We start from the raw sequence: 15,438 nt of genomic DNA, 5'->3' as shown, positions 1-15,438 counted from the left end.
GGAAAATTTTCACTTGAAAAATGGATTCTAAAATTTATATAAAAGTTGAGAGTTCTATGCCTAGTGACACGATTGAACTTAAATATCCAGATTGGTCTCTAGAATTCTTCATGTTTAATTCTTAATGCCGAAAACAAGTAAAAACAATTAAAGATGCATATATATATATATATATATATATATATATATATGCGTCTTATATATATATATATATATATATATATATGGGGATATATATATATATATATATATATATATATATATCCCCAAAGGTTAGTAAGATTAAAGCATTTTCAACCACAAATATAAGAGAAGGTATGGCAAGTCACATTTTCCAAAGGTGAGTATAATTTCTTCCATGCCACAGATCTGCAATGGGACCTCAACATGCTGTGAGAATCCCAAATCTCACAGAGACGCTATGTATAGGTCCTCCTGCCAACAGCCCCAGCTAAGTGCAATGCGGCTTGCAATACATACTGACCCAGGTACCAGACATTTGTGTCGAAGAGCTTAGAGAACATGCCACCTACCAGCCATTTGTGTCCTTCCTTAGCAGCTCAGACTTGCCAGACGAGACCCCAGACATTCTGGAACAGACAAGCACTTCCTGTTGAGTCCAGTCCAAGTTCCTGACCCACAGGATTTTTGATTCTAATAAAATTATTGTTATTTCGTACCCCTGGATTAGCGGTGGTGTGTTAAGCAGTACCAGTTGATGGGAACAGCTGTATTTCAGCGAGTAGCAAGACTACTGAAACTGTTTTTGTCCTGAAACTGTATGTCAAAGCTGGAAACTTCAGTGGTTCTCACAGACTTTAGGAGTCAGGGCTCACCCAAGGTGGGAAATATGATAGGAAACTCTCAAACATTGAGTTGAGAACCTCAGTGTAAAAAGGAAGCAAAGTTAAATATACTCATGCCTCTATTCTCAAAGAACTATTTTTGCCCTGTTTCTGAGCAGATAAAGGAAAAAAAAAATCCCTGAGAGGTTGTATTCTCAAGCTAGACTTACATGGATGTACAGTCAAAAGTTGAGGTCCTTATGCTTCAGGAAAGGTTTAAGTGATTCTACATTCTTACTTAATATGCCTACAGTGGTGATACACATCCTCTTTGAAAGACTGCACCTTTCTCCTAAAACCATTTTTTAATTTTAATTTTCAAATAATTAATAATTAATTTTCAAATAAAATTGAACAGTTGGAACTTCTGTTCCCAATTATAATTAAGCAATACAGATCAGAGCTAACTTTCATCTGAAACAAAAATTCAACATCTATCAAAGCATGGTTTCAAACATTGTATATTAGGCAGCACAGGACATTGACTCCCGGGGAAGAAAATTTTAGGTCAGGGCTCTGAATGCCTCAGCTTACAGTTTGGACAGTTCCTAGGCCACAGTGCAGGGAAAGGAGACCTAAGTGGAGAAGGCTTGTACCTCCCAATCAAGATGATGGAGTTGAGTATCTGGTGAGGCCAAAACAGCTACAGTTCATAGGAAGGAATGCCAGACCAGAGAATACTGAAGAGTGAGGGTTCTGCATAGACATAAAAGTTACCTTTTCAAATTTCAGCTGAGTGCTGATCAGTGAGTGTGTGTGAGGAAACAACCTGGGTTTGAGAAAGAACTACTTGGAAGAAGCAGACGGAACAATCTATGGGGCTAACACAGGGTCATTTTTAGTTTATGTTCTGCCAGCCAAAGTGGAAATACATCATAATTCAAAGGGCATTGGTTAGAATAAACACAGTGTTTTGGGTCAGTAGTGGGGAAAGATTAATAGACTACAGGCTGTAGTCTTGCCTAACAAAGCTTAAAAGTAAAGCCGGAAAGGGATTAAATTGTTTCCAAGTAACAACTGCATTCCAGCAACAACTGCACTCAAGAATATTTTAGGAACACAAAAACTTCTAGCATCCACCAAGGTAAAGTTCAAAATTTTGGGCATTCAATAAAAAAATTTGCCAGGTGGTCAAAGAAATAAGGAAATACAACTCACAGGATGAAAAAAAAAAAAAAAATCAGTCAATAGTAATAGACCCAGAAGTGACACAAATGATATAATTAGTAGATAAGAATGATAAAACAGTTATTACATTTATCTCCTAAATGTTAAAGAAGGCAGCCAGAAGGAGGAACATGTTAGGGAAAGGAATGAATGATACAGACAAAAATACCAAATTGAACTTCTAGATATAGAAAAAAATTCTGAGGGGTGCCTGGGTGGTTCAGTGGGTTGAACGTCCAACTCTTGATTATAGCTCAGTTCATGATCTCATGGTTGTGCAATTGAGCCCCGCATCAGCCTCCATGCTCAGTGTGGAGCCTGCTTGGGATTCTCTCTTTCCCTATCTTCCTGCCCTCCCGCCTCAAAATAAATAAATGAACTTAAAAAAAAGAAATTTCTGATATGAAAAATACATTGGATGGGGTTAACAGCAAAAACTATAAATTAGCTTGAATATAATGCAATGGAGCAATAAAAACTGTCAAAAGTCTATACAGAGAGAAAAACATAGAAAAATATGAACAGGTCAAATAATCTAATGTGCATGTGTTTGGAGTCCTTGGAGGAAGAGTGAGAGGATAGAAAAAATATTTGAAACAATAATGACTGAAATTTTTCCAAATTTAACAAAAATCATAAACACATAGATCCGAGAAACTAAAAAAAAAAAAAAACCAAAACACAAGAAACATGAAGAAATCTACATCATAACATATAATCAAATTGCCTAAAGGTACTGATAAAGAGAAAATTTTAAAAGCAGCTAGCAATAAAAGATCATTACTTATAGAAGAACAAATATAAAATGATAACAGATAGCAGACTTATTGGAAATAATGAAAGGCAGAAGAAAGTGGGATGATATCTTTGAAATACTAAAATGAAAACTGCCAACCTGGACTTCTATACCCAGAAATAATATCTTAACAAATGAAGATAAAATAAAGGCTTATTCAGTCATACAAAGAATTCATCACTACAGACATAAGAAATGTTCAAGGAAGTTCTTAAAGCAGAAAAAAAAAATAATACTCAATGGAAACATGAATCTACATAAAGGAGCAAACAACACTACAAATTATAAATATGTAGGTAAATAAAAAAAAAGCTTTTTTATATTTTAAAAACATTTCTAAAGGAAAATTGTTAAAAGAAAATTAATAACATAGTGTCAAGATCATAACATATGTGGAAATAAAGTGCATGACAATAAAAAAAGGCCTGGGAAATGGAAATATATTGTTTTAAGTTTCTTTTACTATATGTAAAGTAATATAATTTCCTACCAGCAGAAATTGAAGAAAGCATGACAGCAGGCCACCTGAGGCACTACGTGTTATATGACCACATATCCTAGGTCAGTTACTGATATGCAGAAATACTTAAATTATACAATTCATATGTCGTAGCTCAAGCATGCATATGCATTTTGTTCTTGCTAAAACAGTAGTAACAAGGCACAAAACTAACTCAACTGTTCTTACTTCAGTTCTTTAAATGTGTATATTCTACCAATGCTCTACTAGTATTGCCAGCGACTTCCATAACACACTTACCTTGTATTTTGAGTTATGCTCAACTTCCACACATCATAAGTTCATCAGAAGTCTGTGCTCATAGGGCATCCTGAACTCCCCATGCAAGTGGGACTTCAAGGAATGGTGGCAAACATGCGTATTGTGTGTATCTCCTCTGCTCATGCACATCCTCCATTATCCAATTATACATCCTTTACAAAAGACAAGTTCAAAGATAAAATTGTTAACAATTTCATGATGTCAACAGCAGAGCATTAACCAGACACAGGAACCTTCTGAGCTTGGGGTCCTGTGGGCCTATACATTTCTCATGCTGGCCTTGAGGGATACCTTCTGGAGCTCAGTAAAAAATAGGTGGAAGTATTGGCTTTTGCAAAGGGTTCAGCACTGCTTGGCTACATTTGGTGGGATTGTCCTTATCCATTCTCTTAGTTCACTTCCCTGTCTCTTTGGCCTAGGTACAGAAGATAGTGTTGTCACCCTGCTGGTTGGGGTCATATCATGTGGCATGATGCCGAAGGATGAAGAAAGTTTCTGGTTCCCAATGACCCACTGAAGCCCCGTGTATGGCCAGATGTTTACCTGGGGCAATAGCCAGGGCTTCCGCTGCACTTGGTAGGATGGTGAGAAAGCCTCTGGGGTTAATTTCAACATTGAAAATTATCTAATTCATTATACCAATAGGAAAAGTTGAAAATCACTATGATCATTTCTAAATATGCAGAAATACATTTGATAAAGCCAATATCCACTTATGATTTTAAAAAAATTTGTTTTTTGGGGCGCCTGGGTGGCTCAGTCAGTTAAGCGTCCGACTTCGGCTCAGGTCATGATCTCACGGCTCGTGAGTTCGAGCCCTGCGTCAGGCTCTGTGCTGACAGCTCAGAGCCTGGAGCCTGTTTCAGATTCTGTGTCTCCCTCTCTCTCTCTCTGACCCTCCCCTGTTCATCCTCTGTCTGTCTCTGTCTCAAAAGTAAATAAAAGTTAAAAAAAAAAATTAAAAAAATTAAAAAAATAAAAAAATTTGTTTTTTTAAAAATGTTTATTTTGAGAGAGAGAGTGTGTGAGCCAGGGTGGGGGGTGTAGAGAGAGAGGGAGGGAGAAAATCTTAAGCAGGCTCCACCCTCAGCACAGAGCCTGATGGGGGGCTCAATGTCACGACTATGAGATCATGACCTGAGCTGATATCGAATCGACACTTAACCAATTGAGCCACCCAGGTGCCCCTAAAAAAAAATCTTTGAAAGACAGATGCAAAAGGGAACTTCCTTAACCTAGTAGAGAATATCATAAAAAAATTCACAGCTACCCAATACTTAGGAAAGAATGTTTAAAGCTTTCCCTTTGAGAATACAGAAAAGATAAGGATGCCTACCATCATCACTTCTATTCAATATTGTAGCATGAAAAAGACATAATAATATTGAGAAGAAAACACAGTCATTTACAAATGACATGATTGTGTAAAAGATAAAATGATGCAGATAATTTAAAAAGAAGTTTAGCAGAACTGTAAGACACAAAATTCAAATATCAATGTGGATATCTACTTCATGCCATGACAGAAGAACTAGTGCCAGACAGCCCTTCTACCATAACAACTGGACAAAACATACGAAGCAATATTTCTCAGGCATTGGGCAAGAGTCAGCACATGACCACAATTCCTTAAAGAAGGGAAACACTTGACATGAGCCCCATGTTCATTGCAGCTCTGTCTGAAGCCAATTTCCCCATCACAGCATAAAGAGCTGAAGCACAAGCAAAGCACATCAGTTTCACTGATTTGCAGAGGCAGATTTCCGTGTTTGGTTTGTCAAAACAGCTGGAATCTGTAGGGCCGGATACTGGAGAGAAGAAAGATCACATTAGGAAGGATCCAAAAATCTGTTTGGAGGTTTCCTCCAAGTCCTTGGCCAACAAATAGACTGGGTATATGCAATGAAAGACTTTGCAAGGCTTACCAAAGACCAGTGCTATGAGACTGGGGGAAGACTAAAGATATTAGAGATTTATCAGAGCTGAGAGATAAAATGCCAGCCCATGTAGACTGAAAAAACCTCAGAAATACTTCAGGAATAAAACTGAGACAGCAGAAAGACCACACCTTAAGCGAAGGGACCATTTCCTAAAGAAAGAACTACTCTGGACCTATACAGAGCTTAAAACCAAGCCTGGACAAGAACAGGAGGGGAAACAGAATTTGAAATTTGAAGAGAGCCAATACAGGGGGTCTTGAGAAGCATCTCGGAATTTCCTTTAATCCACCTTCACAGAGTATAAAACCAAGCCTTGACAAATCCAAGGTGGTTAGATATAACTGAACTTGCTACTAATAAAAAACAGACAAAAGAAAACAAACAAACAAACAAAAAACACTTGTCAGAGGAATTTAACATACTACAGGGCCCCTACAGTGTATCATCCACAATGTTTAGTATACAATAAAAAGTTACCAGATATACAAAGAAACAGGAAAATATGACCAACAGCAAAGAAAACAGCAGTGAAGAGAACTGATCTTGGGAAGGCCTAGATGTTTTAATTACTAGGTAAAGTGTTGAAAGCAACTATTATAAACATGTTCAAGGCCTTAAAGGGAAATATGGCCTTAATGAGTGAAGAATTAAGGAATCTCGGCAGACAGAACCATAACAAACATAAATAGAAATACAGAAAACATTTAAATGGGAATTCTAAAAATTCTACAGTAACTGAATTAAAAAAGTACTAAATAAGCTTAAGGACAGATTAAAGACAGCAGAAGTGGGCATCCAATCTGCAGAACAGAGTAAAGGCTTAAACATTAACAGAACCCCAGTGATCAGTGTGATACATTATCATTCATGCAAATGGCATTAAAGAACAAAGAGATGGCAATTACACTTACATGGCGAGAATTGCATAATGTACATAGGTGTCAAATTGCTATGTTATACACCTGAGGCTAATATAAGATTGTATATCAACTATCCTTCAATAAAAGATAAAAATAAGAATGAAAGAATTACAATAGGCCAGAAAAGTTATTTGAAAAGTTATAGCTGAAAACGTCCCAAATAATTTAAAGCCTTGGCTTACATATCTAAGCTCAGCAAAATCAAAGTAAGATAAATACAAAGAGGAGTACATGTACCCCCTAGACACATGACAGTCACAAGACTGAAAACCAAAGATAGCATCTTGAAAGCAGTCGGAGATGGGAACAAAAAGATAGATTGCAAACGGGAGTAAGAAAAATAATGGCTAACCTCACATAAGAAACATGATGGCAAGAAGACAATTGACTGACTTATTTAAAGAGCTCAAAGAAAAATTACTTTCAACTTCAAATTCTAAGTAACTTGCAAAAAGAAGAGAGGAGACAGACATTTTCAGACAAATAAAATCTGAGAGAAAATATTACCAATGCACCTAGACCAATAAAAAATATGAATTCTTTTTTAAAAATATAATTTATTGTCAAATTGGCTAACACACAGTGTGTAAAGTGTGCTCTTGGTTTTTGGGGTAGTTTCCCATGGTTCATCACTTAAATACAACACCCAGTGCTCATCGCAACAAGTGCTAATTCTTAACACCATTCATTGAAGAAGCTTCTTTCCCCACTGCATATTCTTGGCTCCTTTGTTGTAAATTAATTGACCATATATGCATGGGTTAATTTCTGGGATCTCTATGCTGTTCCTTTGATCTGTGTCTGTTTTTATGCCAATGCCATATTGTTTTAATTACTAGAGTTGTGTAATATAGTTTGAGTTCTGGGAGGGTGAGGCCTCCAGGTTTGTTTTTCTTTCTCAAGAGTGCTTTGGTTAAATGTGAATTGGTACAGCCATTACAGAAAACAGTATGAAAGGTTCCTCAAAAACTTAAAAATAGAACTACCATATGATCCCCCAATTCCACTCTTGGGTATTTACCTGGAGAAAATGAAAACATTAACTCAAAAAGATATGCACCTGTATGTTCATTGCGGCATTATTTACAATAGCCAAGATATAGAAACAACCATGTCCATCAATGAATGGATAAGGAAATTGTGGTACATGTATATGCATATCTATATCTATATCTATATCTATATCTATATCTATATCTATATCTATATCTATATCTGTATCTATATATTTATATCCATCTATGTCTATGTCTATAACCATAACAACTATAACTATATACAATGGAATATTACTCAGACAGAAAAAATGAAATCTTGCCATTTGTGACAAGATGGAGGGACTCAAGGGCATTATGCTTAGTGAAATAAGTCAGAGAAAGACAAAAACCAGATGATCAATCCTATATATGAAACCTAAAAAGAAACAAAACAAATAACTCCCATCTCAAAAAAAACCCAAATAAGCCCCCCCCACACACACACATGCACACGCGCGTGCACACAAACACACACACACACACACACACACACACACACATATAGACAGAGAGAGAGAGGGAGAGAGAGAGAGAGAGAGAACAGATTAGTGGTTGCCAGAGGTGGTTCAGGGGATGGGAAAAAATGCACTTGAACTGCATTTTTTGTTCCAGCATCTGTATCTATCTATATCTATACCTATATCTATATCTAAACCTCAAATTCATTATTTTATTTACTCATTATAATTTTTGAAGATCTATCTAGGAGGTTGTAGTGAGCTAAGCATTATATGCTATTGAAGAGGAATGAATCTTACAGTATTGGGTTAGGGAAGATGGATAATAATTAAAAAATAAAAGTACACAATAAGTTTTAATGGCTTTTTAAAGTAATTGTTAAAAGTTTAATCTCTCTAACCTCAATCTCCTTATTTCTGAAGATAACACGGGAGAGTAAATGTAACTTCAGATGAATGTTGCAAAAAATTACTGAAATGTGTAGTTATATTTTGTTGAGTTCAAAGAAAATGTTCAAAAGTCAAATTGTATGTATGTATGTGTTTATTTGTATCCATTTTTATTTGAAAGAAGTATACTCACATATATATGTACACAAAAATAGAATCATTTATAATCTCATATTTTGTGTAAAAGGAAACTTGAAAGTTGGAAAGGATAAAAAAAATACTAGTTCCGTAATATAAAGAAAATTAAAATTGTCAGAGATGTACAAAAGGACAAAAAGTGCCAGAAATGGTAATTATGTGAGTAAATCTAAAAGACAATTCTCTTTGTTTTCTTTAAAAAAGCTAACCATTTAGGTCAAAAGCAAATACATTTTAAATTGAAGTTTTATAATGCATTTAAAACAAACATATACAGCAACAATAATACAAATGATGGTGTGGGGACAGATACGTGGAATTACACTGTCATAAGGTTCTGACATTTGTGAAGTGTGGTGTATGAATGGGAAGCAGAATGTAACATGTGTGAGATGTGAAGCTGAAGTCCAGCTCTGGGATGTTGGCAGTGGAGGTAAAAACTGGGGGAGTGTGAAAGGAGGGCATACAGGGATCGCTCTTAAATACACAATTTTACAAGTACATAACATTGATGAATCCCAGCAATAATTTAAGGATACATATTATTAATTCTAGAACACTACATCCAACAATTGCAGAATACACATTCTTCTCAAGTACACTGAGAACAATCGTTCAGATAAACTGTATGCTGGGCTATAAAATAAGTTTCAATAACTTTCAGAAGTTTGAAATCTTACAGTGTATATTCTCGAACAACAATGGAGTTAAATTAAAAGGCCATGACAAAAAGACATTTAGAAAACTCCCAAATACTTGGACTCTAAACAAGACAATTCTAAATAAATAACCCAATGATAAAAGAACTCACAGAAAGAAAAATTTTAAATATTTTCAAAAGAATCCTAATTAAAACACATCAAAATTTATGGGACATCACTAAAGCAGTCTTTAGAAGTAATTTTCTAGCTTTAAACACCAATAATTTTAAAGGATAACAATTTAAATCAATTATCTTACTTTCTACTTAATGATATAGAAAAATAAGAAAATTAAGTAAGCAGAAAAAAGGAAATAATAAAGAAAAGCAGTAATCAATGAAATAGAAAACAAATATGACAAAGTTAACAAAGCCAAAATTTGGTTTTCTGAAAAGATCAATACATTTGAATCTTACAAACACATTTTCTGTTAGGAGGGAAAAATAGTATAACAACTTGGGAAAAATTTGGTATTATACTTTCTTATTTTTATATATATATATAGAGAGAGCACACACGAGTTGGGGTGAGGGCAGAGGGAGAGAGAGAGAATCTTATGCAGGTTCTATGTTCAGCACAGAGCCCTACACAGGGCTTGATCCCATGACCCTGGGATCATTCCTGAGCCGAAATCAAAATTCAGACACTCGATGAACTGAGCCACCCAGGCACCCTTGGTATTATACTTTCATTTACAATGTGCACACGCTCTACAAATTTTGATTCTACTCCTAGTTACAAATCAAAGAGAAACTCTTGTAAATCTGCAGTAGCAATGTTAACAACTGCCCTGTTTATCATAGAACAAACCCGGAAATAGCTCCAAAGCCCTGGAGTAGAAGAATAGATATATGAGTTGTGACATATCCATGCACTAGAATATTATAAAGAATTAAATCAATCACAACTATATAGAACACTAAATTTAATCAAAATTTTCTTGAATGCCCATTAGGTGCTGGGCACTGATCTCAGCACTTGGGGTACATCAGTTAATAAAACTGATGGGATCTCTACCCCTCAAGCAACTTACATTCTTGAGGTAGAGAAAGATAAGTAATGCACGTAATAAATAGGCAAATTATATATAAAGTACACTAAAAAGTGATGAATGATTATAAATGAACAAGTGAAGCATCGGTAAGTAGGCTCTGAAATACCTGCGTTGGAGAAACTGGGGGTTAAGATACATGGGGGGAACATAGGAAGATGGCTTTTCTCAGTGTGATGCTAAATGAATATAATATTGATGAGCCTTAGCAATAATAAATGACAAAAGTACATCCAGATGCTGTGCCTCAATTCTGCCCTGCTGCAGTGGAAACTACGAAAATCGAAAATCGAAAATCGGCAGTTGCTCTTTCCTCCTGATGTGAGGGATTCAGAGGCCTTGTTTTGAGAGGTAAGGGGCACAAAATCAAAGCCGTTTTGATTAATGAGTCACCACTTGAATATAAAGGGGCTATCCATTGGAAAAGCCATTATTATTATGGGTACCCCTAAGAAGGGGGAAAATGCTATCAGTGAATTATCTGTAAATTGCATCCTAATTTCAGAACATTTCGTCATTGTCATATTGGATTAAACTTCCAATGACCTGAAAAAAAAAAGTAAATGTGAACGTTTTCAACTGGCTGCAAGATATATACATTTCACCTATATGTCTTTTGCCAGGTAAATAGCTGACAGCTATACCTTTGAAATTATATCCTCAAAATATTTGTAATATGTGATCCATCTTTCTTCCAAGTACATGAAATAATTTTCCATATATTTATATATAGAGAGATATATTTCTATAGATATATTTCTATATATATTTCCTATATCATCTGAAGAACATTTTTGAGATAAATAATTTTATTCTAGATTTCAGTGACAATCTTGCATTCCATTACTCAAAAAGCAAACATTGAGATATGTATTTAATAATGTATGTCAGTTAGCTTTAAGGAAAAGTTCATTCTAAAAATGTGCTGCTATGTAACTATAATTTCAAATATTGCACAAATTAATAAAAATACTTTATGGTTTATTAATTTTCTGAGTTTTATAAACAAAGTTTTTCTTCAGAAAAAGCATATCCATTTTCTAGGTTTTATTAAGTGGTTTCAATATATTTCTATGGGCTAAAACCAAGATTTTCAAACATAGACTGGAGGTCACACACAGGGATTTCTTAAATGAACTCACATGAAAAATCATTTCTATATATATTTAAAAAAAATTCTCCTTAAATGCCTCCCTAATGTTCTAGGATGACTAAACAGAAATGGTAATATGCATGTTTGACCTATTAACCAACCAATTGCAGCTACTGAGAGAGCTAATTTGGATATTCCAACCTTTAAAATTTAAAAAGGTAAATAAGTACTAAGTAAGTTTTAATAATTTGACATTTTAATATTTTATTTTAATATATTCAGTGAATTTCATGTTTTGACAGAATCATAATTTCTACAAATGATCTCTACAAATGGATTCTCCCAAATTTCAAGCTACATACATAATCATCTAGACCAAAGATGTTAGCACATATAATTACTGGATTCTAATTTATATTTCAACTTACTACAAATTTAAATATAGCATGTTTTATATAGCATGGTAAAGAAATAAGCATATGCATAACATACATCTGGATGTTTTAATTTTACATTAAGCCATTTACTTCTTGTTCAATGTCCCTAAGACATTCTTTATTTCATATCTGGTTAGTTTGTACTTCCTAATTTCTTCTAATGTTCATTACTGCCTACAGTGGAGTTTCAAATTATATATGTTCCAAGTATTAGAGCAGAAATGTGAGTTAAAAAGTAAATAATTGAGGCATGGATAACATGAGACTCTCCTACTCCAAAAGTGAAGTTAATTGGAAACATTATTTTTTGGAGGTTAAGTGTTTGGATAGACACTTGCAAGACTACTTTGCAATAGTCATATTCATACAGGGTAAGTTGGCTAGTATTCATTTTATAGAATATGCTTGCAGAACAACTTGCCAGGATAAGCTATCTTGTAAGAATATGTTCCAGATAGAAATTCGGTGATAGAGACTCATTATTCATTGTTCTAACCTTATTTCCTCACTGCAGATAGAGTTTTGAAATGTATTCCTATGTATTATGTGACACAGTATTTTCTACTGGATGTTTAACTAGATACCAAGGTGTAGAGTTCCAGAAATTTGAATGTATGTTTCAAACATCTGGAGCTATACATATGGGCAATATACAGCTGTGTTTATTTCAATGATTACACATTTACATGCATACAATACATTTATTTAAATGTATAATCTCTTATATATGTGAGAATAGTCAAACAAATGCATTTGCTGTACTTATTTGAATATGCAATTGAAAAAGAATTCAAATAAATAATTCACCACTTTTATTTGAATCTTACAGTATTTATTTATGTAACATACTTATTAATATACAATCATAGCTCTTTCTTTTTAATCTAAAACTAAATATTTTTAAAAGATTAAAGAAACATAATGGTGATCATGAGTCATAGAAATCAAGAAATTTTGTAGAGAAGTATTCATAGTGAGATTTCAGAAGAATTTGAAAATTCAGCAGGACACAAGAATAAAATCATTTGCAATTGGAATGTTTCTTTCATTCCAACAATTTTATCATAGTGGACATTTTAATTGAATTTCAAAGTACTTGTCCAGAAGTATTGTTTTGTTTTGTTTTGTTTTTCCTTTATTATTATTACTGTATTGACAAGATAAACACTTCTGGGTATTGGTTTAATACAGAAGGAAAAAGGGTTACACTATTTTAAAGCCACACACATACAAATCTGGTTAAGAGCATTAAGATAATCTCATTTAACTCTACCTTTATTTCGGGGAGAGGAACTGGAGACCAGCAAATGATTTAGGAGAAAAGAAAAGAAAATTACATTTTGGATTCAATTCCTGGCTCTGATATCCTAGGAGATTTCAGAGACCTTCTAGTTAGTCTATTTATACTTGTCTCAGTCCTTCTGTTTTCTGTACGCTATTTACTTTCTCAAGGTTTTGTTTTTTTTTTTTTTTTAGCTATGATAGGCTGGCTGGCCTAGAGGAAAATGACTTACACTAAAGCAAGAGAAAACTTAAATTGAAAATCGCACAGGTTTTTGAAAGAATTTTAAATTCAACGTACCACAATATAAAAAGTAATGACTGCAGGCACTTCTTCATTTCTTGAATGAATCAACAAATGTAACCTATCTGAGCCTTTTTCATTGTTCACAGGCCTTGGATAATAACATTGGGTGTTGAGAGAATTACAGGATTAAAAGGTATAAATCATTCTATTGTCGAGTGCTTTCCAAATAATAACTTTGTATTTCATTCCCATTTGGTAGACGTGAAAACTGAGTACCTGGACATACCTCCAAAGCTTTGTTGTTGGTCATGTTTCAGGAATCACCTTTCCTAAATTGATTCATCTCCTGTGAAAAGCTTGAATCTGCAAACAATGTTGTTTTCAGAGACAGTTCATGCTTCCCCCATGGGATGCTCCCCGGAGATTGGGGATGGGAGTGTGTGTGCGTGTTTAGCTGGGAAGGGTTCAGTAATGGAAAGAACATAATTTTGTCTTTCATAGTTATAAAACAAGTCATAGTCCTTATTTTTAATTTCTATGGTCATTTTGTGAGTCAGGTATTAGAGCTTGGGACTCGCGTCAAAAGGAAGGAAAGGCCGCGGGGCCGACGCCTCGGCGACCAGGACCCGCGCAGAGGAGGGAGAGAGATTGACCAATCGGAGCGCAGGCTGGGGACGGGTCCTGTTCCTCTCCGCCAAGCCCCGCCTCTTTCCGTACAGCCCCTTGGGAGTAGGGGGTGTGCAGCCTACTCGTCCCGCCCCTGCCTCTGAGTGACAGGACCGTGGACAGCAACATTTCCAGCAGGACACGAAGTTTGTCGGCCCTTGCCTTGGCTGAGCTAAGGTGTGTGTGTCCGGCGAGGGCGAGGGGGCTGGGGCGGCCCTGCCAGGGAGGCTTGGGGTCCGGGACTGAAAGCGAGCGCACGTCCTTAGCGAGTCCCCAGAGCGTTTAGGAGGTGGTCGTTCCTCCCTGAGAGCGGCGCTTGGGCTGGCTGGGCGTAGGGAGGCTCTGGAAGACCGGGAACCCGAAGCTAGGGAAACCCAGTAGGTACGGTAATCACTTAAGGACCCCTTCCGGCGTGCAGGGCGCTCGCGGTGGGGGTGGGGACGGCGAGCACGGAGTTGGGGCGGTGGGTGGGCGTGGCCGCCTCTGTTGCTAAGGAACGAGCGGTTCCCGCCCTGCCAGCGTGTCTGGCGCCGGCGCAGGGCCCTGGAAATTTTAGCTCCACCCACCTCCCGAGGCCTCTTTCTCGGTTGGGGATTGGCTCTCTTGTGCTGTCAGTTAATTCGTGTCCTGTTATTTTACAGTCCAGCACTCGGGGTCTCGTAGTTCTTGTTTTGGCTTTTCTCTGGTATTACTCCACTCCGTACTTTTACTAGCCTTCCCCTTCTTAATAAATATCTGCAGACCAAAACATTTGCAGAGAAGAGCTTCAGGCAGCGTTGAGGTGGCTTTATTTGCACGGGGTTGTGGGAGGGACTAGGGTGGGATGGGAGGAAAGGATCTTTGCTTGGTGCTTGGTGAATCCCTGGACCCACAGGGTGTTGGTATCCATGTGGATGGCTAGGAAAAGGGGGATAGGATATCTAATTTCTTCTACCTGGAATTATTTTTCTCTCTGCTGTAACGTTTGAGCACAATGAGCGGCTCAAGAAGTTGAGGCAGTTCATTTTTGGACAAGCTCCAATACATGATTTCCCTTTCCAGTTCCTACTGTGGAAAGTGGGTGATGGATACTAATTGGATCAAGCCCCTCGGCTTGATTGGCCCACATTTAATGATTAACTGTAAGATGGTAACCACAGATAACCACTTCAGATCTCTTTGCTCCTATCATTTGGCCCCAAATGATTGAGCAGAACAAACATTCCAGAGAGAAAACACATAAGGAGCTGAAGTCTACTTTTACTTCCTTCTGCTAGGTTTACTGTATAAATCTACAAGAAGGAAGCTTGTACTTCTTAGAACACTGAGGAGAACCTTGGCCTGTAAGTCAGAAAACTGTCAGGGTTAGGGAATGTTTGTCCTTGGCCAATAACCTTCATAACTGTTTCCTCATCTATACTTTGCTCTTTGTTCCTAAAACTTAAGGAGGA

General features: G+C 36.3%; 1 protein-coding gene and 1 long non-coding RNA gene across 5 annotated transcripts in view; one reads left to right on the top strand and one right to left on the bottom strand.

Moving 5' to 3' along the window:
* Window positions 1-368: 368 nt before the first annotated feature.
* Window positions 369-14,095, bottom strand: LOC109269492 (uncharacterized). Its single transcript, XR_002081104.2, has 3 exons — window positions 13,629-14,095; window positions 3,569-3,741; window positions 369-590 (listed from the first exon to the last, which is right to left on the bottom strand). It is a non-coding gene; the product is annotated as an uncharacterized LOC109269492 (long non-coding RNA).
* TRIQK (triple QxxK/R motif containing) overlaps window positions 14,048-15,438 on the top strand; it is a 285,666-nt gene continuing 284,275 nt past the window's right edge. For 3 of the 4 annotated variants that reach the window (XR_002081102.2, XR_008420075.1, XM_019453445.2), the window contains exon 1: window positions 14,060-14,185. The gene's annotated coding sequence lies outside the window, so the exon portion shown is untranslated. Of the gene's footprint in view, window positions 14,186-15,438 lie in introns of all 4 variants that reach the window. The other variant, XM_053896582.1, reaches the window with a different exon arrangement.

Source organism: Panthera pardus, unplaced genomic scaffold, assembly GCF_024362965.1.
Source record: "Panthera pardus isolate Hobbes unplaced genomic scaffold, ASM2436296v1 HiC_scaffold_7, whole genome shotgun sequence".
NCBI lineage: Eukaryota > Metazoa > Chordata > Mammalia > Carnivora > Felidae > Panthera > Panthera pardus.
This window is presented reverse-complemented; position numbering and strand designations above follow the sequence as displayed.